Source organism: Hemicordylus capensis, chromosome 1 (assembly GCF_027244095.1).
Source record: "Hemicordylus capensis ecotype Gifberg chromosome 1, rHemCap1.1.pri, whole genome shotgun sequence".
In the NCBI taxonomy this organism is placed as follows: Eukaryota; Metazoa; Chordata; class Lepidosauria; order Squamata; family Cordylidae; genus Hemicordylus; species Hemicordylus capensis.
In genome coordinates, this window is record NC_069657.1 from 344,389,956 (window position 1) to 344,415,691 (window position 25,736).

At 42.1% G+C, this 25,736-nt stretch overlaps 1 long non-coding RNA gene across 1 annotated transcript in view; it reads right to left on the reverse strand.

The window, feature by feature from the left end:
• Positions 1–25,736, reverse strand: part of LOC128340505 (uncharacterized) — a 128,951-nt gene that overhangs the window by 92,385 nt on the left and 10,830 nt on the right. The gene's annotated exons all lie outside the window — the stretch shown is intronic.

A 25,736-nucleotide genomic window follows, 5' to 3' on the forward strand; every position in this document is an offset into this window, starting at 1 on the left:
GCAAGTCCCGTGCTCAATTTTAGTATTGTCAGCCAGTGAGGAATGGGACACTCAGCATCAGGAATAGAGCACCATTTTGCCCTCACTGAAACAGTGTCCTCACATGCAACACTTTTCTAATAGTTTTTATAGTTGTCAGTTTTTAGATTTTAAAATATTTTTTAATTTGAAACTTTTTTTAAAAAAAATGTTATTTTAAATGTAGTTTGAGTGGTATTTTAGCTTAACTTATTTAACTTTATTTGTCTTATTTTACATTGTATCTCTTTTATTAATGTTGTGAGCCATCCCGAGCAGTAGTATACTGAAGTGATGGGGTGGGTATGTATGTATGAATGAATAAATAAATCCAATAGCACCCATTCATTTACTTAGGGGAAAGTAAGAAGGTGCCCTTGGGGGATGACCCCAGCCACTGGGAATCAAGTGTGCTCTTATCTGTACAGTCCCATCCAGGTTCTGTTTCTAGGTCACACTCAACATGCAACAGAATGTTGGGATGACTGAACAGAATATTGCAAGGTGGCTCTTATATACATAGTTCAAAGGCCATTCTTTCATTTGCAGAGATAAAGTAGTCCACAGCTGTCACAATTATAATTGTCCAGACATGTTTGATGCTACAGAGTCTATTGACAGCTGTTGTATTGTAGTGACTAAGATGTGACTCAGAATTTTCCCATCTTGAATCTCATCTCTGCTATGCACTCACCAGGTAGCCTTCTGCAAACCAGTCACTTTCTCCAGCTGCAATATAAGGGTGATGATAATATTGCTTGCTCAGTGCATAGGGTTTTTGTAAGGATTATATCACAATAATATATGTGATGTGCTTTAAGCACTCAAAAAGATCTATAGAGATCCTTATAATTTCAAATATCATGTACATGTTTATGGGGAGAAAGATTACTCTTCCTCTAGCCACCATTGGCTCAGGGCAGTATATGTGTGTATGTATGTATAAATGTTTGTAGCTCCAAGGTGTTTGCTGGACATTCAAATGTGTTCTTCCTTCTTTGGTAAGTAACAACCCTTCTGCCTAACTCTTTTTGTTTCAACAGCAAGCAGTCACTTGAACGGCTCCAAGGCAAGATCTCCCAGGATACCAGTTAGCCCAAGTGTACAAATACTTGCATAAAGACACTGGAATGTTCAGTGCTGTTGTGTCAGGCAACTGGTCTCATTGTATTTTGCAGCTCCACTGTCCTTTAGTGGCACTGTGTAGCCCTAATGGTTGTGAAGAATTATAGCTTCTTTGCTGCCCTCACCACCACAGAGCAGGCTGCATAATGCACACTTACCTGAGTTCATCAGATTCATGTTGAGTTTTCCACCACATGTGCTTGAGTTTTCTCTTAACTTGCTTCATAGCCCCCAACTCTCCGATAAACCAAGGGGCCAAATGAGCTTTGCTCAACAGGAAAGGACACATGGAAGAGATTGTACAGTATTCAATTTGAGCTGTTGCCAAAACAAAAACAAAAACCCTCAAGCTGCCCCTGAACTCTTCTGTAGTAGGTGCTGCTGTGAGGGAATGGGTGAGAGAATATATGACCAGAATTCTCCTTCTGCACAACAAACCACATTTGGTTGGATACAAAACAGCAGTAAAGGAGAGAGAATCTTCCCACTCCCCAGCCATCTGCTACATTCTTCCACTTGTTCTGTTCTACATACATGTCAGTGACTCTAGGAACTATTACTGTGTTGTCCAGATTGTTGCTACACTGAACACTGCATATGACCGTGCAAAAAGGCTGCAAACCATGGAGAGATGGTCCCAGTTCACATATGAGAATTCTCACATACACCTGGCAGCATCCATTGCAAAAGGGGTGGGAGGAGGGTGAAGACCCTTTCCCTCGGCTCCTGTTTGGCTGGCTGCATACTGAAGCTCAGAGTACCCGCCCCCCTCAACCTGACTGACAAGCTTCAGAAAATTAGCACTGAGTACCCATTGGCATTAGTAGGACAAGTAAACTTGTCCTATTAATTTCAATAAGACTGCTTACTTGTAACTTAGTCTGGAGGTAAGCCAGTTACTGGAGTAACCTGTCTCATAACCGTAAGATTTAAATGTGTGTGTGTGCATCTCTCTCTCTCTCTCTCTCTCTCTCTCTCTCTGGGGCACCTGAGCAGCAGGTTTGCAACAGAAGGTGTACTTTTTTAAACAAGTACACTTGTTTAAAAAGTGTGGAAACCCCTGTGATAGTGCATAGGGCAGGAGCATGTAGCAAATACAAGGATGCAGATGAATATGGGGAATTAATTACATCAAAAATTCTGTTTGAATACCAAAATAAGGTTGACTTTATTATAATGTATTTCCATTGATAAAACCTTTGGACTTATAGTTCTTAAGCAAGACTTTCTAGCTTATCATTAAGACAATAATTTTGCTTTGCAAAGTCTTGTATACATTCTGTTTCATTCACCATTGCAAAATATCCTTTGAGACAGGTTATTATTATTCCAGTTAGAGATACAGAATAAAGGCAGACATGTGCCCAGGTATTTTAACAACCTGGGCTTCGTGCATATTTTTAGGTATACCCCTAAGATTTTTCTGGGTGTTAATATAATAATAAATACTAGCTGGCCCTGTGCAGAACATCTGCACTCTTGTTCTCTCTGTCTCAACATTCCTCCCTGCCCCCTCCCATTGGTCCAGCTCCTTTTGCCACCTGCTTCCCCCCACCCCAGCCACCCTCTGCCATTCGGGATGGCAGCGGAGGCAACAAAACCTCCTCCCCCCCCCCGGCTGATTCAGCCCCCTGCCCCGCCTCTCCCACCTTAACCTGCCCCATGGCAGCAGAGAAGAGGGGTGATGACAGGGCACTGGCAGTGGAGAGGACAGTGAAAACTCCATCCATGGGCCCGCCAGGTTGTATGTGAAAGCCCCGCCACCACATTTACATTGGTTGCGAGTCGAGGGTGAGGCTTATATAGATATAGATAATATGAGACTGCAACAAACATGCATTTTGCAAACTTGTGTATCATACAGGTCTCCTCTTCAAAAAGACAGAATTATCTACAGCTTTCTATTGTGTACTCGGGTTTGCTAGTCCATACTGTGTGCATCAGCCCAAAGAGTCATTGCTAAAACTGAGATCTCAGGCCACATTTCCCAAACCATTAAACTAAGTCCGTTCCAAATATCTGAAAACTCTTTGTGTTAATGAAGTAACTTGTACTTTTGTTTGTTGTGTAAAATCTCCACTGAATTGTTCTTTAATTGTGGGGTTGAAAAACACATGCTTCAAATAATTTCTCACAGCATAAGCAATTTAACAAAACATAAAATAAATTAAAAGGTGGGGGGGATACTTTTAAAAATCCACAAACTGAAAGATGGCTGGTGGTAGCAATTTCTTTACATAATAATGAGAAAATGGTCTGTATTAATATCAGGTATCAGATTTCCATTGAAGAAACAGAAAAATGCAGTACCTGCCATTTTAAATTACTTTCTGTCATGTTTTTATTTCTCCCCCTCCCCTGGGAAGTTAAACATCTTGGAGAAATATGTATGCACTCTTAAAATATTTCCTGGAGTCAGTCAGTGCCATATGGTCTTAAGCAACAAATTGTCCTCTCTGTGGGTCATTCCTGATGGCATTTAAGTTTTCTAATTAGTGTAGTTGGACACTGTGTGTAGCTCACATTTTCCTAGGCTTCAATAAAACAGTGGTTTGTCTTCTCTCCCTGTAAGTGAGAAGTGTGCAAGATATAAGCCTTTCACTTGACTTCCTTTATATTTTTGTAAAGATTTCAATGAGGCTGCTTGCATAAACACTCCAAGTTCATAAGCTACTGATTAATGTTTTTCAAAAGAAAAAAAAAGTATGAGGAAAATCCTTTCTTCATTCCACTGATTAAAATCTAAATGATCTTTTACTTATTTTGTATCCTGTCCCTTCCTCTCAAGTGCTCAGAACAGCATTTTAGGACCAAATGGCAGGTAAAGTGGAGATCAGATCTCTCAAAATCTTTTTCTATTACGATGACGATAACAAATATTTATATACCACTCATCAACCAAAATTCCCAAAGAGGTTTACATAGAAAAATAAATGCATAAATAAGATGGTCCCCTGTCCCCAAAGGGCTCACAATCTAAAAAAGAAACATAAGATAGGAACACAGGAAACTGCCATATACTGAGTCAGACCATTGGTCTATCTAGCTCAGTATTGTCTTCACAGACTGGCAGCGGCTTCTCCAAGGTTGCAGGCAGGAATCTCTCTCAGCCCTATCTTGGAGAAGCCAGGGAAGGAACTTGAAACCTTCTGCTCTTCCCAGAGCGGCTTCATCCCCTGAGGGGAATATCTTGCAGTGCTCACACATCAAGTCTCCCATTCAGATGCAACCAGGGCAGACCCTGCTTAGCTATGGGGACAAGTCATGCTTGCTACCACAAGACCAGCTCTCCTCTGCACCATCAACAGCCACTGGAGAGATGCTGTGCTGGGGATGGATAGGGCCAGTTGCTCTCCCCCTGCTAAATAAAGAGAATCACCACTTTAAAAAGAGGCCTCTTTGCTCAGTTAGCAGGGGGTTTTCTATCATTTAAAGCAGCCAAGAGGAAAATGTTGATTTGAATCACGGTTCCGGAGCTCGGGAGACGATTAACCTTCCCCGCTCCCCCCACATCTCCAAAACTGCTATTAACCACAAATGGTAAGAAAGAGAGGTACAATAAAGGTATCTCTCTTTTTCTACTGGGGAATGGCAGCAGCTTTGGGGAATGATTTAAGCTAGGGAAATGATAGCGGGGGGAGGGCTAAAACCCTTCTTCCTCTTTGCCCTGGCTCTGACCCAAACTGGGTCTTCCACAGTTGCCTTTAATGAAAGAAAAAGACAGAAAGTCCATAAGAACAGAACAAAAGAACAGCTGAGCTGGGTCAGGCCCAAGGCCTAACTCGCCCAGCATCCTGTTTCACACAGTGGCCCATCAGATGCCTCACAGGCATGAGGTGAGGACCCACCTGCTCTCTTGCTGTTGCTGCCCTGCAGCTGGTATTGAGAGGCATCATGCCTCTGAGGCTGGAGAATTACTCCCCTTTTGGGGAAGTTTCCAGGTCACTCGGATGAATTTTATTTAGAATTTTTGTTATCTTACTTTTGTAAAGAGATCACTTTCAAGGTAGATAGGTTTTGCTACATTGTTTGTATTATATGCTCTATTTCTTTGTAATTTTTTTTGCTGTACAGTCTGATCTAGGATCATAATAAAGTTTATCTATCTATCTAAGGCTGGAGGCATCATACCTCTGAGGCTGGAGCATCTTTGGAGCATATATAGAGCACATTTATGGAGCATCATGTTTGATGAGAATTTGAACTCATAGAAACCTTGTATTATTCTGTGCAGCAGGAATTTGGATTTCACTCCATTGCTTTGCTACTGGATTGCTTGTTTGTTTGTTTGTTTTGTTTTGTTGGTTTGCCCGTGTGATATTGTTCCCCTTTGGCATATCTACTATATGCATATTTTTCATGTTCTTTTATGAGCATCCTTTTTTGTGGCTGCTTGAATGCTAGAGATGACATGTTTTCCACCTAGCTGAATGTATTTTGCAGCAAGCTTGCAAGCAGCAACAATGTGGCAGTAGTAAGTTGGATAACTCATTTTTCCTCCCCTGAAGTCTAAACCCATTCACTTCCATCACAAACTGTTAGGAGACACTCAGCAGCCAGAACACATTTCTACCCAGGATATTATTTACATTCTAGCTTTGAAAGAATCTCAGTTGTTTTAGGGACCAAATGATGTAACAGCACCTTGACCTGATTTTTCCCTTCCTTTCCCTTCCCTTCCCTAAAACTACTAATAATGACCTTATACAAATCTGTGGTGTGGCCACATTTGGAGTACTGTGTACAGTTCTGGTCAAGTGCAGAAGAGGGCAACCAAGATGATCAGGGGCCTAGAGCACCTTCCTTAAGAGGCAAGGCTACAGCATCTGGAGCTTTTTAGTTTAGAAAAAAAGATGACTGAGGGACAACATGATAGAGGTCTATAAAATTTTGCATGGTGTGGAGAGAGTGGAGAGAGAAAATTTTCTCTCTCTGTTTTTCATAACACTAGAACCAGGGGTCATCCCATGAAACTGATTGCCAAGAAATTTAGGACTGACAAAAGGAAATGCTTTTTCACATAACACATTATTAATCTATGGAATTCTCTGCCATGGGATGTGGTGATAGCCACTAACTTGAATGGCTTTAAAAAGGGCTTGGACAGATTCATGGAGGACAGGTCTATCAATGGCTACCAGTAGGTGGCTATAGGCCACCCCCAGCCAGAGAGACAAAATGCCTCTAAATGCCAGTTGCAGGGGAGCAACAGCAGGAGAGAGGGCATGCCTTTCCCAATTGCCTGTGGGCTTCTGAGAGGCAGCTGGTGGGCCACTGTGAGAAACAGGATGCTGGACTAGATAGGCCTTGGGCCTGATCCAGCAGCGCTGTTCTTATGTTCCTAACTCTTTCTTCTCGGGACCACCAAATAGGAGGGTGTGATTTCTGAGCAGAAAAAAAGGCCAGTGGGGGAAAGGTTAAGAAGCCCACCCACTGTCACCATTCCCTCACTCATAACTGCAGTCTGCCGTGGCTGATTTTCATTTTGAATTGTTATACATATTGCGTACGTAATAGCCTTCAGCTTGCTTTGAAGTTAGGATTTTAAATTGTTCATTCTGATTGCTGCCTCAATCCATCACAAAATGGCTCTCTGTTTTGTTGCAGCGGGGGTGGGGGGAGTGCTGGCACCTCTAAGTTGAAGAGCTAACCTGAGAGTACTAGAGAATAATAATAGAATATATTGGATAACTTAATCACGTAGAAGGAGCATCTCAAAAAAGCTACTGCTCTGTTCCTGTTTCAGCAGCTTTTTTAGAGACTGCTGAAGCAGCTTCTTAAATGATTCATGAGTTCTTCTGATTCCTGCTGTTTTCATTTCTCTATATAATTATTGGGTTGTTCTTAAATTAATTGTAAGGATGCTATTTTGATTTTACTGTTTGCATTATATTTCTGCTCAATTACTATTTAGTCATCTGGTATATCAATGAGAGAAAAGTATAAATGCTAGTAGTAGAAGTTGGAGAAGGGGAGGGGGAGGGGAGGAATATAAAGAACTAGTCTAGGAAGAAGAAAAGGAGTGAGAGGAAAGACATTTTAGTTATATAAGCAGAGTAAGAGAGTCATTCAGTGCTTGGTCTAAATTTCCTGCAGCATTTTTTAGTTTAGCCCAAAGTTGCATACAGACCTTGCAGTATGGAATCTGGTAGTAGCCACTTTTTCCTGAGCAGTTAGTTTCGAGGCCCAGGTCTTGCAAGATACTAGTTGACATCACAAGCATCCGAACAATGGATCCAGGGGCAACTTGAGGACATGTGATAATTAGACTGCTGACTCACCTGTGAGTTTCACAGAGATCTACTGTGGTATTATATGGCCTGTTGCATGCCCCAGATAAATGGAAATCACTGATCAGGTTTGATTAACTATAAGGATTGATTTGGGATGAGTAAGAGCACAAGGAAGATAGTTCAGTTCCTAGTCTGAGACCATTTGCACTTTAACTGGTTTCTCCACCTAGGCAGCTGTTGGAGCCACATCAGAGGTTACTTTGGGGGAGTAACTAGATTTGGCACAGAAGATCCATGATCAGGATTTCCCACTTTTTAAATAGTTATAGCAGTCCATTATGAGGAATATTTGAGGAACCACATGACAAGTAGCCAGTTAAAGCACTCTTCCTATCCTTGCTAAAAGTGGTCAAATTATCTGAATATAAAGAGAGTTGTTGACAAATTTGCTGCTATCCACAACAGGCATGCCCAGTTTCAATATGCTAAATAAATGGTTTATCAACTTGTTTATCTCTCTTGTGTGGATTATTGTTGTAATATGTACTGCCCCTTTAATGGTTGGGGTTTTGGGGTTGGTTTTTGTTTTTTTTTGCCATCTTTGCTCTTCAGTAGGAGTGTGCACAGTCTGGTTGGAGTGGTTCAGTCCAAATTTGAACAGAATGTGGACCAAACTGTGGGTTTGCGGACTGGTCAGATCAATCAGCTGGGCTAGTCAGTTTGATGACCAGCACAAACCGGTTAGAAGTGGTTCGCGATCGAACCATTCAAACCAGCCCGGTTTGCTGCAGTCCAGTTTGCACTCAAACTGGTTTTGCACATCCCTACTCTTCAGGATGGACCATTTTAGAGTACTTTGTCTATCTGTTGCTTTAACAATGTTGCTCTTTATTGGATACAGTACAATAATGCAATTTTGTAGAATGTAGGTCAAATCATATTCACAGAATTGTAAAAGTAATTATGTATTGGACTTTCTTTCTTGTTATTCTGGCCAGTTATTTTATGTTTGTAATTATGCATGTAAATAATAAGAGGTACAAGAGCAATAATATAGAATTAGCTTTAGAAGAATAATTCAAAGGTGAACTATTCTTTATGATTGATAGATAGATACTTTATTTACGGCCAATGGCCAAAACAAAGGAAAATAATGTATTTCCATATAAAGATTCACAATTGTAGTAAGCATATTTAATAATGTTCTCATTTTTTGTAAAATGTGAAAGATATAAATGTGGGGGGAATCCTGTTTTCAAATTTTATTACAAATCCAAAGAGTCTATGACATTCCAAAGCTTGAGTAGTTTCAGCGTAATAAATAAACAGAAGCCTTAACTTGCACTGTTCAAATGTTGACCAAACTCAAACCTTAAAACTCCCAGAATAAAAGAACCTCATAGAACAGCAGTCAAGCTTATTTATTTTGTAACCTTTCTTTCTGTTTCAATTAGTAAGAATCACTTGCTATTTTTGATGCTAGTGCAAATCTAATAGTATTTATGGATTTCTTTCTTTCTTTCTTTCTTTCTTTCTTTCTTTCTTTCTTTCTTTCTTTCTTTCATATATTTTATGACACCCAAAACTTGAATCTCTGGGCAGTTTACAATTAAAATCATTTAAAACATTAAATCAATTAAACAATTAAAATCAATGCACAACTACCTTAGCCTCCAATACCCCTTCTAAACCCACCCTAGAACTTTCCAAAATAAATTCAACCACATGTGTGGTAGGTTTTGTGATGTGGAGAGACATTCACTAGAGACTAATTTGACACCATCAAACTCAATTTCCCTTTATTACCCTTACGCAAAATTTAAACTAGTTTTCTGAGGTTAAAGGTTAAAACATTAACCTGCTATGCTCACCCCAGCAGGATTCTACTTATGCACAAGCTATAGAACATTTTAAGTGAGCTTCCCTCAAAAGAAATGCTTTCATCAGTTTCTGATTCTCATTCCCTTTCACATTGAGTTCAGAATTGTTATTGCTGATGCTGGTCTGCCTCCTGTTAACTCATAAAGTCAGGTTCATGCAAAATTACATTAGAGTAAATCCCTTTGAATTCCATGCATGCAAGCCTTGTCCATAAAATTCAGTGGAGGTGAGGCCATTAATGAAGATTACAACCAATGTAATTTAAGACACATCCAGTGTGACTTAATTACAGAGAAATACTTTATGTATGCAACCACAAAAATAATTCAAATAATTTAGCTTTATTTCAGTGTAGCATCTCATTCATGTCATCCTCACTTTCACTATTCTGAATTTATCATCTTATGTTTGGTTAAGACAAGAAAAAGAAAGTCTTGTAAAAGATCCTTCAGTCTAAACCAGTCTAAACAAATGCTTTCATCAGTTTCATCAGCATCTCCTTCCCTGTCACAATTAGTTCAGAAGTGTTGTTGTTGATGCCTTCCTGCCTGCCTGCCTCCTGCTAACTAATAAAGTCAGATTCATGCAAAATGAGGCTAGAGGGCCAATCTAGCTTATCAGCTGGTTCCACTGTAAACCTGATATCTTCCTAGAACTAATACTGAGCAGGGAACATTTGGTCCTGGTCCCAACTACACATTCAGTATCAGTATCCACCATTTTTAAAATTCATTTGTATCTCTGTATACCACTTTGGAGACTTTGGTTGAAAAGCGGAATATAAATATTTGTTGTATTCGTATTCATTGTCACATAGCAGTAGCAGTCCAGTGGCACCAGTCCCACTGCCCCATTGCAGGACAGAATTAGCTGTTTTAAGCTAGGAGCAGAAGGAGTGGCAAAGTATTGCGGCTGAAGGACAGCACTATGGACTACCTTCCCCATATGGGAATGTACTGGGCAAAACCTGCTGGCCCCCATAAGGTCTGTGTTCTACTCTGCCTTGTGCTCTTTCACAGCAATATGGTGAATGCAGCTCGTTGTATCATTAACAATAGTAACAATACTTTAATAGACTCCTTGCTTCACAAATGTTCTTGGCTATATATGCAGAAATCCTTCCTCATTGCTTTTCAACAAAATGAAGAAACAGATTTGTGCATGCAAAAGAATGAGCTGTGTTCTCCAGTGAAACAAATGGAGAAACCTTCATTGGTTACAGTTCCATATACACCATGAGCTAATATGTGAGGCCACCTCTAGCCTCAGAGGCAAGATGCCTCTAAATACCAGTTGCAGGGGAGCAATAGTACGAGAGAAGGCATGCCCTCACCTCTTGCTTGTGGGCTTCCCACAGGGGTGGAGCCACCATTGGGTGAACGGGTACACCCCAGACACGCCCTCTGACATCAGACACGGGGGGCATTATTTTGGTCCCAAACGGGGCCGTGTGGCCCCGTTTGGAGCCGAAATTGGCGCGCATTGCATTGGCAGTGTGCAGCCTTAAAGGCAGGGAAAGCCACTCCTGGTCTTGCTGCCAATGCAGCGGGGCCAATAGATCTCCCTCCCAAACAGGGATGTGTGGCCCTATTTGGAAGCGAGATCAACCCACACTGCATTTGCAGCGCGGCTGGAACAGCTTTCCCTGCCTTTAAGTCAGGGAGAGTCGCTCCGGGACACAGTGCCCAACACAACGTGGGCCGATCTCCCTTCCAAACAGGGCCGCACAGCCCCATTGGGGAGGGAGACCATGTCACCTGCATCTGATGTCAGATGCGGGGGTGTGGCTAGCCGGCCCCTGAGTCTGACATCAGGCGTGGGGCCAAGGGGCCATTGCTGCAGCTGCACACGGTCCACCGCCAGCCTCCCTACGTTGCTGGCTTCCCAGAGACACCTGGTGGGCCACTGTGTGAAACAGGGTGCTCAGCTTAATAGGCCTGGGGCCTGATCCAACAGGACTGTTCTTATGTTCTTAAAACTGTGTATTGATGCTGAAATGTTAGAACTGAGTGCCTATTTTTGTCCTGAATATATTCAGCTTTAACAACTATTAGCAGACAACAGTTTGAACCCATATGCAGTAATAATTTTTAAGATCCAGAAAGCCAATTTACGTTGGTGTAGGGATTTGCAAATTCCTGGTGCCACAGAAATCTGCATTAGGCAAAATGTAAGGGCAGCAAAATGTCCAGAGAACAGAGAGCACACTCACAAGTGGCTGACAAACGGCATTTGCACTACAAAAGTGAAGAAAGTTATCTTATTGATATTGGCTGACCTAATGCAAGAACGTCCATGCACATTGCAGTGTGCATGCCGTGCAGTCGCGCAAGTATGCTCTTGTGCACATGCACAAATTATGCAACTGCAATTGCACAACAGTATGGCCATTATGTCCAATGTGTTACAATTTGCATGGAGGTTTGCTCAGTATGTCAGCCACTGGATTATTTGCAGAGCTGGATTACAAAACAATTACAACAGACATTTTCAAAGCACCGCATTCATAAATAGGGTGTTGGAGACAGCTATAGTGACTCAGAAGCTGCTGATCTTTAAAGCATGGCATATTATGTCTAGAATGATGATGAATTTTAATTAACAATTCAACAACACATTTTTTTTTACAGTAGTTAAAAGACCACTGTTGTTATTAAATCCTGTCAGGAGCCTTTATCATCATGCCAGTAGGAATTTCCTCGTGTTTTACAATCCTCAAGTCATCCAGAATCACAAAAAGATTATGAGGTACTGGTTGTTATTCTCATGCTGCAGGTGTAGAAGTGAGGCCAGGAGAATGACCTGCCCAGGGCCACCCAGTGAACACAAGGTTGATATGGGAATTGGAATCCTGGGCCACACTGGCTCTTCCCACAGTAATTGCTACTTGAAAGGGGCCAGAACCACACAGACATGTTTGCCAACTCAAGCACAGGAATTAGGTTTCCATGGTGAACTGGCTGTTTTCTTAAAGCACAGAGTGCACACTGACCTGATTCTTATGGTACCTGCCTGCATTAGCATAGCTGCTGTTACTGCCAATGTGAGTACATTTCTTGAGAGCCTTTTCATTAACCGGGCAAATGAAATAACCTTGGCCCACTGGAAGCAATCCAACTGAAGTTAAGTACTATTAAACCCACTGATATCGATGGGAAAGTTAAGCATGTGCATATCTTTTGCCGAATGAGAAAACAAAACTTTATCATCTGCATCATGCCCCATGTTTCTTAATATTACTCTGGGGGGCAAGGGAAATAATGTGATCCAAGGTGAATAATATCTGTTTTCCAGGAAATTTTTGTTAACATTTGAAGATTACCCATCACAGTTGAAAAGAGCACAATTGTTGCTTCTGCGGGAGCTGCAGCCATCCACATGGTTTAATAACGGCTGGCACTCAGAGCAAGGAAATGCCAGTGCAGCAAGAGAGCAGCCTAACAGCACTTCCTAACTAGCTGTAGTGGTGCATGAGGGAAGCAGCAATTTTTGAAGCCCTCAACATCACTCAGAAATATGTCCCTGAGGGTTGTATGGCTCTTGGGGACATATTTTTGGCTGGCATAGGGGAAGTTGTCAAAAATTGCTGCTTTCCGGGTGCACTGGTGCAGTTAGTTGGGAAGTGCTGCTCTGTCACTGTACTAGTGCTTCCTTGCTCTGAATGTCAGCCAGTGTGTTTCCTAAAGGTGTCAATTAACATAGCAAAGCTAGGATTATTGTGTTACCTATGACTATGACTGCTGTTGTGAATGTCACAGGACTTATCCTGTATGCCAGAGATGACCAACCTGAGACTCTCTAGCTGTTGTTTGACTACACCTCCCATTATCGCTAGGTGCAATGTATTATAACTGGGGATTATGGGTATTGTAGTGCAACAACAATTGGAAAGCCTTAGGTTGGCCACTCCCATTGCATACATTTAAGCATTTATAGAATTGCCACAGACAGTACCTCTTTATTTCATGGCCATTTAGCCTTACTAGCTACAAACTAAGGATACTGCTTTAAGCAGCTGATGAAGTGGACTCTAGTCTACAGAAGCTTATGCCATACATTGTTTGTCTTTAAGGTGACTCTTTGTTGCTTTTCTAAATTTTTAGATTCATGGCTACCATGGTGGTCACATGCAATTCATAATTTGCAACTGAAAAAATACATGGGTGTCAGGCACTTGAAGCATAATCATTTTTAATAAAATTCGATTTCCAAATATTATGGAAAAAGGAAGAAAAACTATTATCACCATCTAATGCACTTTGGAATCTGAGTAAAAATTACTCTAGTGAGTGCCTGCTCTCAGTTGATTTTGATTCTGGTACATTTGTAAGATGCACATTCACGTGCATGTGCACACACACATACACATTATGCCACTCGTATGTATTGTGCACTTGACTTCTCACCATCACTGTGTTTATATGCAATCAAAATATTGTGCTGAAATGTAACTAGAATGCTATCCCCACCCCATTTCCCCCCCTTGAAAAGGAGCTATTTATTCTGAGGCTTATTAGACAATTATATGAGATTCTGAGAGGATGTACCAGCTGATGCAATCCAGTGCTTCAAATGTAACTTTATTGTGTAAATTTGTGTTCAGGTTATGGTGGGGGGAAGTAATGAAGCCCTTAATAAAATTCACAAGCCCTGTCCTATAACTCTCCTATAGCCCATCCTATAACTCTCCCAGGTTTAACCAAATCATGGTTGGCTTGTAAAAACAAGTACTCAGGAGCCATCACAGAATATCTGGACCTCTTCCACCCCTGCTTCTTTAATTCATGCACTGGAATTAACCGCAAAGTCCATTAAGCAACATCTTCTTCCTTTTTCTCATAGTATTCACTTCCTTTGTGAGAGCTTAGTTCCTCCTTTTATTTATTTATTTAAAGTGACAAAGAAGCTTTCTAGAACACTACATTTCTTTGCCTCTGAAGGATTTATATTGATCAATGTGAAATCATGCAGCCATTCAGGAAATTCACACACAAGTGTCTTTAACATGACATGAAAGGCATGATTCAGCCAAACTTGGGTGCAGTTCCAGGCAAAGTTAGGAAAGGTATAAACACACATTTAACTCCCTCACCAAAGTCAATGAGGCTTAAAAATGCTTATCTTTGGCTTTATCATTCCCAATAGCTTCTCTCCCCAAATTAATTAATACAAAGGTAGGAGATAATGGCTAAGAAAAGGTCGGTGCCATGGACCAGGAGTTAGGCGGCCTCCTTTTATCAAAGGAGTGGTCTGAGAACACAGAGGATGGGGAAGAGATAGGAAACAATCACCGGAAGAGTCTCAGAATCTACTGCCTTAGGTAGGTAGACTCTGGAGCCACTCCAGGATAACCTCAGAGGGTGGCAAGCTGGTGGAGCCTCTTGCACTGCTGCCTTCTGCTGACTCCAAGGACAATTCCTCAGAATTTCCAGCAGTGCAAGAAGATCCACCAGAATCAGTGCTGGAATGAGCAGCACTCAATGCATGGCCTTTTTTAGGGTGGCAAGAGGGGCAATTTCCCCAGGCCTCACACATGGAGAGTCCCCATCCAAAGGGTATGGTTCAGTATTTGAAATGACCAGAGCAATCCTTTTCATTCAAGGCAGTGAAAGTGACCAGTTATAATATAAACCCAGGATCAAGAGTTATTTCAGTACTTTTGGGGTTATTACATTGAGGCAGAATGCTGACAATCTATACAGTACTATGCACATGGTGGCGCATAATGTTTGTGCACTTGCGCAAGACTGCTGTTGCACAAGTGCAAATGGAGTTGTGTGACAGTGGCTATTATATACAATGGCCACACTGGCATGATACTTGATTTGCACTTGTGTGCGACTGCACAAACATTATATTCCATTGCATGCGTAATGTTTCACAGTATGTCAACCAGAGAAAGGAAAGTGGAGGGTGAGTCAAATGAACATTCTGCCCCCCAGGCTTCTCAGAGTCTTTAAAAGAACTGAACTCAGTGGGATCCAAATCATGGCTAGAGCAACATCCTTTCTGCTTGTGGATGCCTCATCCAGCTGGAACCTGCCCAGAGATCAGTGTTTGGACTCTTGCCGATGCCTTGTTGATCTCTTCCACTATTAACCAGTCTGATTCCACACTACAGATTTATACAATTATGAAGTGTGTGAAGAGTGAACAGAAAGAAGTTCATAAACCCCTTTTATAATGCTACCAGTAGATTGAAGGTCACCCAATTAACTTAATTGGCAGTTGTAGGCTTAGGGCAGACAAAAGGATATCTTTCTTCATGCAACTCATGACTTGTAGAATTCATCACCATAGCCTCTTACCTTAATCTTTTGAAAAAGTTACTAGGTGAATGGGGGGAAAAGGAAACATAGCTCATGTTTGGAGAATGGCCTTTAGCTTAGATGGCCTTTAAAAAAGAAGAGGCCATGCCTAATAGCTATGCACCTAATAATATCCACCAATTCATTCCATGTTTAGAGAAAATAGACTTCTGAATACCAAATACAGAAGACATTCAAAGAGCCATCATACCCTTTCTCTGGCCTGAGCCACCTGCCCAGTTAGTGCTGAAAACAGAATGCTGGACTAGATGCTCTTGGGTCTGAATCAGCAATACTGTTCTCACATTGTAACATACACCTGATAACTTTCGCAAAAGGTGTAGGAAGACCATTGGATGGCCCATTGATCTCTTGAAATCTACATCAGTTAGTTTTGGCAGCACAGGGAGAATTCTAACTATTAAAAAAAATATCTAAAGTCTCTTTTCAAGCACCTAATAGATCTAAACATGATCTTCATGACATCCTAAAATTGTTCGAAGTACCCAAGGAAATGACCCAACTTGAAAACTGTACTCCCCTCAGTTTGTTTGGTTTATAAAACCTTTTTACTCTCAGTCCTTAGCTAGCAATGTCTCTGTTTAGTTAAAAGTTAAGACCAATCCTTTCTTTTTTCCAAAGGCTATTTAATCTTGCAACAAAGACACATTTAAATAAATGCCTTTTTGAGTGTCATTAGTACTTGTCCAATCTGAACATGTACAAGTATGTACAAACAAAGGCTACTTATTAATAGGCAGGGATAAAATAGATAAACAGGAAGCACATAGAATGTTTTAGAAATGAAATGCATGAAACATAAATAAACTTTCTAAGATTTGACTCCCTCTAGAGTCTTTTTAAGGGAAAAGTTTCATAACAAAGGTTTCATTTTCATTACAGGAACATTTTAGCAGCAATGCACAAAAATGTTCCTCTTGTGATTTTCTCCCATAAGATTATTTTTATTCACTGTCATTCAAATTCTGCATAGACAGCCCTAACTGATAATTTCAACAATAATCTGCAAAAAAACAATACACACACTATGGTAATGATGCTATTTTGAAAGGATACGTGTAAGCAGTTGAGTTGATCCACAGTCCAGCACAGAGTGAGCCATGTTTAAGTCCACTGAAATCAATTAAGGGCAATTAGCTCTACATTAGATTAGGGACATAAGTAACAGTGCAGTACATAACTACCTGAGATCCCACAGAAACTGTCTGATTCTGTCACCAAGGATCGCTTGTCACATTTCTCTTCTCTATATGGTCCCTTAATGAATATTTTAGTATTAATTTCATGTTTATCCTGCCTTTCCTCAAAGGAGTTCAGAGCAGCATATATGGTCTCCAAAGCCTCATTGTATCCTTGCAACAGCTCTGTGAGGTAGACTGGGAGACTGTGACCAATGCAACATCACAATGAGCTTCATAGCTCAGTTGTGGGTTCCCTGGTCCTAGTTTAACCACTATACCATACTGAAACATAAGCATAAGTAGGAAAGTGACTGGAAGATGTGTGTCTTCATAGCATGGGAATGGTCAGACATGTCTTTTGTTTGGCAAACACTCTATAAGTTGATTGGCTGAATGGTCAATGCCTGACTGGATGAATGCATAGCTGTGCTGGGCACCCAACTATTCTCAACCTTCAACAAAAGTATATGATTGGGATAGCACCCTAACATTCTACGATGCATTCACATGAAACTCAAAACTTTAATTTTAAACTGCCCTGAGCCATTTCGGAAGTGCGGTATAAAAATTGAATAAATAAATAATAAATAAATAAAACCATGGGTCCAATGGACGGTGGTTCTGCTCCCCTTCCCCCTGCTCTCCCACCCGAATTTGGACGTAATGGAGAGCACCTTCTCTACAATCAGCAAGATTGCAGAGAGGAGGGGAAACTGGCTGCATGGACTTTCTTCTTGACTGAAGGACAGCCCTGGCAGCCAATTACAGCCAGTGTCAGGGAGGAGCTTCCTCTCTAAACTCCAGTTACCGAAGAGTGAGACTGCGATGCCGTGTTAGGATGTAATGCTGGCACCTCAAAACTGGAGGTACAGGTGATGAAATGTACTATAAACCGAAGGTACAAACCATAGTCTGGGGAGAGAAACCACAGGTACATTTTCCGTCCGAACTGCGGTTGCAAGCATTCAGCTGTACAAAATTTCAGCCAGAGGCCCCTTCAACTCTGGTTTTGTGTTACATGTGACTGCAGCCTGTGTGTGCACAAAGGTAGTTTAGAAGAGGTTTTTATGCTCTGCAAACAATGTGGCAAGTGCATCCAAGTCACAATTCTTTAAAACTTTCTTTTTAAGTGCAGTTGTGAGGAACTGAAATAATTTCTGCATAATGTTCCTAATACCTGCAAGCAAATGTCATCCTGTTTGTTTACCTGAATACATTTAGGCAGTAGGCAGGAGCTCTGCCATTGGAAAGTTCAGAGGGAAAAGCAGGCAATAATAGAGGGGTGGTCCTCTGTTACATACCATCTCAGAAATATCCCTCCAATTTCCCCCTAAGAATTATAATGGGGAAAACCCTCAGGAAAATTGGCAGAGTATTCAGGTTGCAGTGGCTGTGCGACAAGACCAGTCAATAACCAAATCACATAACTCCTCCAACAGTGTTTAGTCTGATTATGACTCCTAGGACTAGCTGAATTCATGTTTCCAAGGAAACAAATGTTGATTTTATGTTTAAATGTTTTTTTCATCTGGTCATTTATTAACTGCAGCTATTTGGAAATATGCTATTTTTCATTAAAAATTATAAATGTGAAGTTAAAAGATAAGATAAACAGTGTGTAACAAGCAGCAACTTTTATTCAATGCTGAAGCGGGAAGCAATATTTTTCAGGGGAAATAGACTTGGCACAAACAGCAGAATGATAGCATTTCTTGAAGTAGTTTCTAGAAATGATAGCATTTCTACAAAATAGAAACCATCGTTTATAAACAAAAGCCTAATATTCTATTGTTTGTTGGGGCAATAGTACCCCTTATTTTGGAGGGTTTGGTGTTTGATTCATGAAACTGGTTAATAACCAGGGTGACAATGTTGGCACATTTGTTTATTATCCTGACTGCCCAAGAGGACAGCTTTAGAAATGCAGATCCCCCATTATACATGTGGTGAATTCTCCCTTCATTTTACTTAACTCCCCCACCAAACCTAATAACCCCTAACTCCCCCTGCCCCCCCCAAAAAGTTTAAGTGAGCAGTTGCTCTTACTTTCCCTCTGTCTGCACACCTGAGGAAATGTGCTGGATAAAAGACCTACAAATCATAAAGTCCCTCGCTTCAGTCTCACTTCTGTCATGATAGCCTTATATGAGCAACTCTTTCTCATCTGTTAGCTGTCATCTGCAATACTGTGAAGCTGTTGAAAACTGGATAGGACAAGTATCCTACCCAAGTGTGGGAGCTGTGTACGCTCCCAATTTTCAGTTGTGTGGGAGCAAACAACTAGGTAGGAGGAGGGAGGAGGGATTGTGTGGGAGACAAGAGCTGGGCAGCATAGCACTGTCCTACCCAGCTATCATGCCCAGCATTTTACCAATGTAGGGCCAAAAGCTGTCCAACCCAGCTCCTGTCTCCCACACAATCACTTCTCCCTCCTCCTACCTAGTTGTTTGCTCCCACACAACCAAAAATTGGTGCTCTTGTAGAGAGCCTAGAGTTGTCCCAAAATTTGATAGTGATCATCTACCGATCTTCCTCATTCTAAAGTCTCTTCCCTACCCAACCCACATTGACGATTGCTACCAACCTCCAATATCCACGACAGAGAGAACCCACTGCCACGCCGAATGGGCTCCCCAATTAGACTATGCTATACCTGGACTGCTTGCCCCGGAGTGATTTCAACATCTCCAATGGGCCCTAGTAACAGTCAAGCACCCTGGAACACTCCTGGAGGCCTACAACTCTTTGGTCGGGGAGCTACAACAGCACCTAAAGAGGGAAAGTAGTTTAATAGTACAGCAGCAACATCATCACTCCAAATCATGGTTTGACAAGGACTGCATAAATGCCAAGAAAGCCCTCACTTCCTCCTATCAGGAATACAAAGCCAGAAGTGAACCAAAGGCAGTGATGGACATACTGCAGAAGAAGAGTCATTACAAATGACTAGTGGTGCATAAGAAAAAAGAAGCCATGAAAGACAACTGGTCATGACTCATCCAGGCAGCCCATTCAAATGACTCAGCTGCCTTCTGGAGCATCACCACGTGCAACTATAGCAACAGCACGAATCTACTAGATTGCCATACGGAACTGGGAAAAACATTTCCAGGAGCTCTATGAGGACTTCTCTGCATTAAGTGGACACTCTGGACAAGATCTAAAGGACACGGCTGCGTGGACACCAGTGACAACAACTGAGATCAAGAACCTAGTCTCCCAACTGAGAGCCGGGAAGGCCCCTGCGGAGGACTTGATTCCACCTGAGGCCATTAAAAACAGCCTGGAATGGTGGGCCCCCGTTCTGCCCTCACTATTTACCTTCATTGATACACATGACTGCATCCCCAAGGACTGGGGGACAGCAATAATTGTCTCCCTCTTTAAAAGGGGCAGCAAAAACAACCCAGCCAACTACAGGCCTATTAGCCTGCTCAACACAATCAGCAAACTTTATGTGAGACACCTGCACTGGAAATTATGAGACTGGTTGGAGCAAGAAAATCTGCTAGGGGAGGAGCAGGCTGGCTTCCATGAGGGCCGATCTACTATCGACCAGTGCCTAGGACTCCAGCACCTTTCTGAAAAGTACTCTTCCTCCAACATATCCTCCTTGTATGTAGCCTTCATTGACTTTAAAGTGACTTTTGATTCCATCTTGACAGATAAATTATGGGAGAAGCTAGAGGCCTCCTCGATAGACCAGCGATTGTTATACTTAATACATATGCTACATACTGACACATCACTCAAGGTAAGGTGCAACCAACAGGGACATCTCACTAGTGCCATCATTACACGAAAGGGTGTAAAACAAGGCTGCATCTGGCACCGTTACTATTCAACTTCCATATCAATACAATGATGAGGCAAATTAGCAACTTAGACTTCCAGCCCCCTAAACTTGCAGGAGCCCACATCTCCACCCTATTATGTGTGGATGATGATGCAATACTCTCAAGGACCCCCAACTGGCCTTAAACGAGCACTGAAGGCATTGGGCCCAGTATTGCAAGGATCTGCTGGAGCTTATTGACCACAAAACCAAAACCATGGCCTTTGCAAAAAGGCCCCAAACCCACTCCTGGTTTATAGATGGGCACAAGATAGAACAGGTCCCTTGCTTTAAATATCTGGGGGTAGTCCTGCATTCCTCTGGCTCTAGGAGACACATGGGGAATATGTAGCACTAAATGCACAGAGGAGCTCCTCTACTATTCTTAAGTTCCTCCGAACAAGAGGTGGCCACTATATACTCACAGTGCTAAAACTGTATGAAGCCAAGTCAATAGCGCAGTTACTCTATGGTGCCCAGCTCGGCCCCTTCCCCAACTTTTCCATGCTGGAACACGTGCAATCAAAGTTCCTAAGAGTAGTTCTTCAAGTACCAAGATGTGTATCTAACGCTATCCTGTGACTAGAGACAGGCCTAATGAAAGTGGAGGCAAGGGTATGGATGACCATACTGAACTAGTGGCTAAAGCTCTCCCTTTCCCTCTCAGGCCTAGCCCCCCTAACGCTATGTGATGACTTCCAATCCAGTTGGAAACAGACATCTATGAATAAAATAAAGTTCCTGGGCCTATCTCCACTTCACTTAGTTAACTTGGGGTACGACCCGGCCAAGGCACTCATCAAACAACATATTACGGATATAGAGCGCCAATCTGATATAGGCAAGGTCCCTAACTTCCCTGTAAGTGAAGGACTCAGGTTTGTCAGCATGCCCTTGCCTTACCTAATGCAATTGGAGGTCCCAAAGCATAGGAGGGCCATTACACTGGCACACTCCCATGTGCTCCCCTCAGTCGTGGCTGAAAGTCGCTATAGGAAGATCCCAGTCTCAGAGCGCGAGTGCCCCTGCGGCTCAGGGCAGTCAGAAACAGCAGGACATATTTTTCTGCAGTGCCTGTTCTACAGGGACATCCATGCCTCCCTCATCTTACCACTGTTACATGGCTATCCTGGGTGAACGGACCAGTTTTACACCTCTTTTCTGCTCCCCGATAGCAGCCCTTCTGCCACCTACAGTGTTGCCAGGTTGTGTGTGGCAGCAATTAATATCCAGCGGACGATGATCACGCATGCCCAGAGCCCACATCTATGAACTAGAGGACAGCCATGGCTGCTGCCTTAGTGTGGCAACCCAACAACCTATAGACCCACAACTTCCTTACTTATATTTTTGTGTATATTATATGTTAACCTTTGAATGCATATTAGCTCTTATTATTTTAAATGATGACTGTCATGATTTTATATGTTTTAAATCTTTTAAAACCTTTTCTTACTTTATAAGCATGCAACACGATCTTATTCCTATGCTTCTTATTGCAGCTGTAGTTAAATCAAAATGTAGCCCAGAGTCTACTATGTCTCTTATTAGAGTCATAGCTAGATTTTTAGTGCAGTCACATGCCTATTTTTTATACAGTATTTTAAATCATTTTATGTCAGTAATGTATTTTAGCATCTTTTATATTTCTTATTTCTTATTGTATATTTTATTTCTTATTGTATATTTTAAATCATCTTATGATAGTCTTAGAGTATAAAATCTATTGCTAGTTAGGTTTTAAAATGTACTTTATGCTGGTTTGTGACTGTAATAAAGATTGATTGATTGATAACTGAAAATTGGGAGTGCACACAACTCCCACACCTGGGTAGGACACTTCTCTTACCCAGTTTTCGGTTGTGTGAACAGCCTCTATATGTAATAACATGAGCCTACCTTACAGGGTTATTGTAAGAATACAAGATTGTGTACATGAAGTGCTTTGACCACTCTGAAGAGCAATATGTTTCTAAGTTTCCAAAATCTTGGGGAAATGGTTCCGTTCATTCCAAGCCCATTCTGAGTTCAATTCAGACCCTGTCACACCCTTGTAAGCGCAACAGGCCAGGGTCTGCTCCCTCTCGCAATCTGCCTCCCCTGTGATACATTATTGCAGAGCTGACCATTCCTGGCTGCCGGGCCACCGTCTGGAGACCAGAACAGCCCTCAAGACTAGAGAAGTTGGTCATCATCCCTATTCTAAGTAACTGGGTGTAATACAATGTTTATACTCCCCCCACCACCCAACATAGTACATATTTCTAGAGTTGCGACTTCATTCAAAGATTAGAACAGCCTCTGCTTTTGGCATTTTTCGGAGGAAGCATCGGTCTGCATCCACAAATTACAGAATGTGCTAACATAATGTAAATGCTATTATGCTGAATACTTTCGGAGCTGTGTGGTGTCTACTAATGCTAATAGATCCTCCGCACCCACCCCAGTCTCAGTGGCTTGTCTTTTCTGTTTATTTAAATGACACTGTTGTTTGAAATGATGAGGGGTTTCTTTCTCCTCTTGAGTCAAGCAGTCTCTGCCTGGGATGCTTTGCTTAGCCCTTCTTAGCACCTCATTAATTACCAACTGAAGCGAAGTCAAGCTGTTCTGCAATTCTAGTGTCTTTGTTAAGAGATCACAATCCTGTGTTAGAGTGTTAAAGGGGATGATTAGCTGCCATATGCCCTGTTTGGTTCCACGAAACACAGCAGGCTTTTCAATCCCTGTAAACAGAAACACAAATGCACCAAGAACTTTTGTACCCACCTCAGTCCATGGGGGGGCCCAGCTGCATTTTAATCTTTGTGCACTATCACCAAAGTCCCCTTTCAGTGCAATACCACAAGTTCCTTACCTACTCATCCCTAGTAGATGGAAGCATAGCACCCCCTTCTGAACCCATGGGACAGAACAGGATATAAAACTAATAAATAAACAAACAACCCCCTAGAGGTAATTATGCAGTGGGAGATAGCCATACTGCCTATCCAGGGCCAAAGTGATAATTGAACCAGGTGGGACAAATGGCCCTGGGCCCTGAGAGCAGTGGGGTGCAACGGACCTGAGTGTGTGAAATTATTTGCGGAGGAGCAAAAGAAAGGGCATGTCCAGAATGTGTTGTTGATCACTCAGTCCTTATGGTTCTTCTGCAGCAAAGATAATGGGGGCAGGGGGCGGTCCGGGACCCATCTTCACTTCTTATCCCAGGACCCACTTCAGCCTTGCTATATCCTTGTGTTGATATTTTAAAAAGAGAAAAAGATGGATAAAAGCCTGCTTCAGCAGAAGACTACTAGTAGAAGGGAGATTGCACAGTCCCCAAAGTAGTTTTTTTAAGTTAAAAAAATAAATCAATTACAGTTACCAAAAGTCTCTAGGTAAGTGAACCCACACTGGAGCTGCACAACATGCAGAGCTTTTGGAGCTAAATATATATTTTTTCTTTAAGAAGGTTCACAAAATAGTGCATGAGAGGAGTCAGAGTTGTACCTTTTATTATAAATTATATCCACACACACACTTTAGTTTCCTGTGCTCCCCCCACCCCACCCCACACACATTCTACCCAGCCATCAGAACTGCAACATCTTGTACTGTCTGGCAAAAGCTCTACATTTTCCCAGCAAGCAAGTATAATGCTTTGTGATATGATGTGAAGAGTCTGAACAACAAAGGACAGCCAAATGTACATTTGTTGCACAATAAAACTTTTTTAAAAAAATTGCCAACTTGTGTACGTATTGTGTACACAATATGGGGAAACAAGTCCCACCCTCAAATAATCTGCACTGCATGGAGCAGCACGGCTTGTCTGGGCACACGATGGCACGCCAAAGACTCGGCAAAGGATCATCTGGACAGAAGGTAGGTAAAACCCTGCCTCTCCCCCGACCTCCCTTGCTGCCTTTCCTGCCCCAGCAGGGATCATGTGAATGGCTCATTATGTTGAACATGTGTCCAGTGTATATACAGTGTATGCAGGCACAGATCTGTACACAGGTACAGTTATTCATATGTTATGTTGAACAGAGGTGCTGTTACACCTGGACTTTGGGGCTGAAGTCTAGGGCCTCCACAGCTACTGGGGCCCCCCAAATCCTCTTTAGTCTGTCCAGGGTGTTTTGGTCACCCAGTGGTGCATAATTATGCTTAATTTCCAAGGGGGGGGGCTCTAAAGGCCTTTAGGTCCAGGCTCCAAAATTACCTAGGTGTACCTCTGGTGTTGAACACAGGTACAACCAGGGGCGTAGCTAGGGGAGAGGGGGCCTGTGTTCATCCCTCTCTCTGGCGGCCCCTCCAGAGTGAGGGAGATAATGAATAAAATAGGGAGGGGTGGAGCTGGAGGGCCCTCAGGAGCTAGGGGCCCATGTTCTTTGAACCCTTTCGTTCAATTATAGGTACGCCCCTGGGTACAACAGTACACTTTTTAACTGTACCATGTACCGTATTTTACGGACTATAAGACGCTACGGACTATAAGACGCATCTTAATTTTAATCCAGTTTTTCAGAGTTTTAACATATTAAACTGTTAAAACATATAAGACGCACCTGAATTTTGGTGGATATTTTTCAAGGAAAAAAGTGAGTCTTATAGTCCATAAAATACGGTATTTGAAATGCCCAGGTACACTTTTAAAAGGAACATAGGCACAGCCATTGTACATTGTACACACAAGCACATGTACAAGTGTACAGACATCTGTACCCATATACAACATAATGTCTGAATAGGGCTATAGAATCATATAATTTTGAAGTTGGGAGGGACCTTGGAAATCTTCTATTCCAATCCCCCTTCTCAGTGCAAGCAATCCAATCCCCCTTCGCAGACAGCCATCAGTTACAAGATGGCTGTCTAACCTCTGTTTGAAAACCTCCAGTGAAAGGGAGCCCACCGTGGCAATGGTCTTGATAAGAAATCCGATGTCTCATTTCAGAAGGGAGTGTGAAGGGATTTTCACCAAGACCAGCCTAATTAGCTTCCTAGACAGCCTATGCAGCTTGGGGAAACTGGGACTAAAACTCCCATGGGGACTGCCTCTCTCATCTACCCAATAATTATTGGCTCATGGTGAGGGTAACTTGGCCAGGCCTCTCTCTCTGCCCGTCTTTGGAATGTGTGGTGCTTTGAG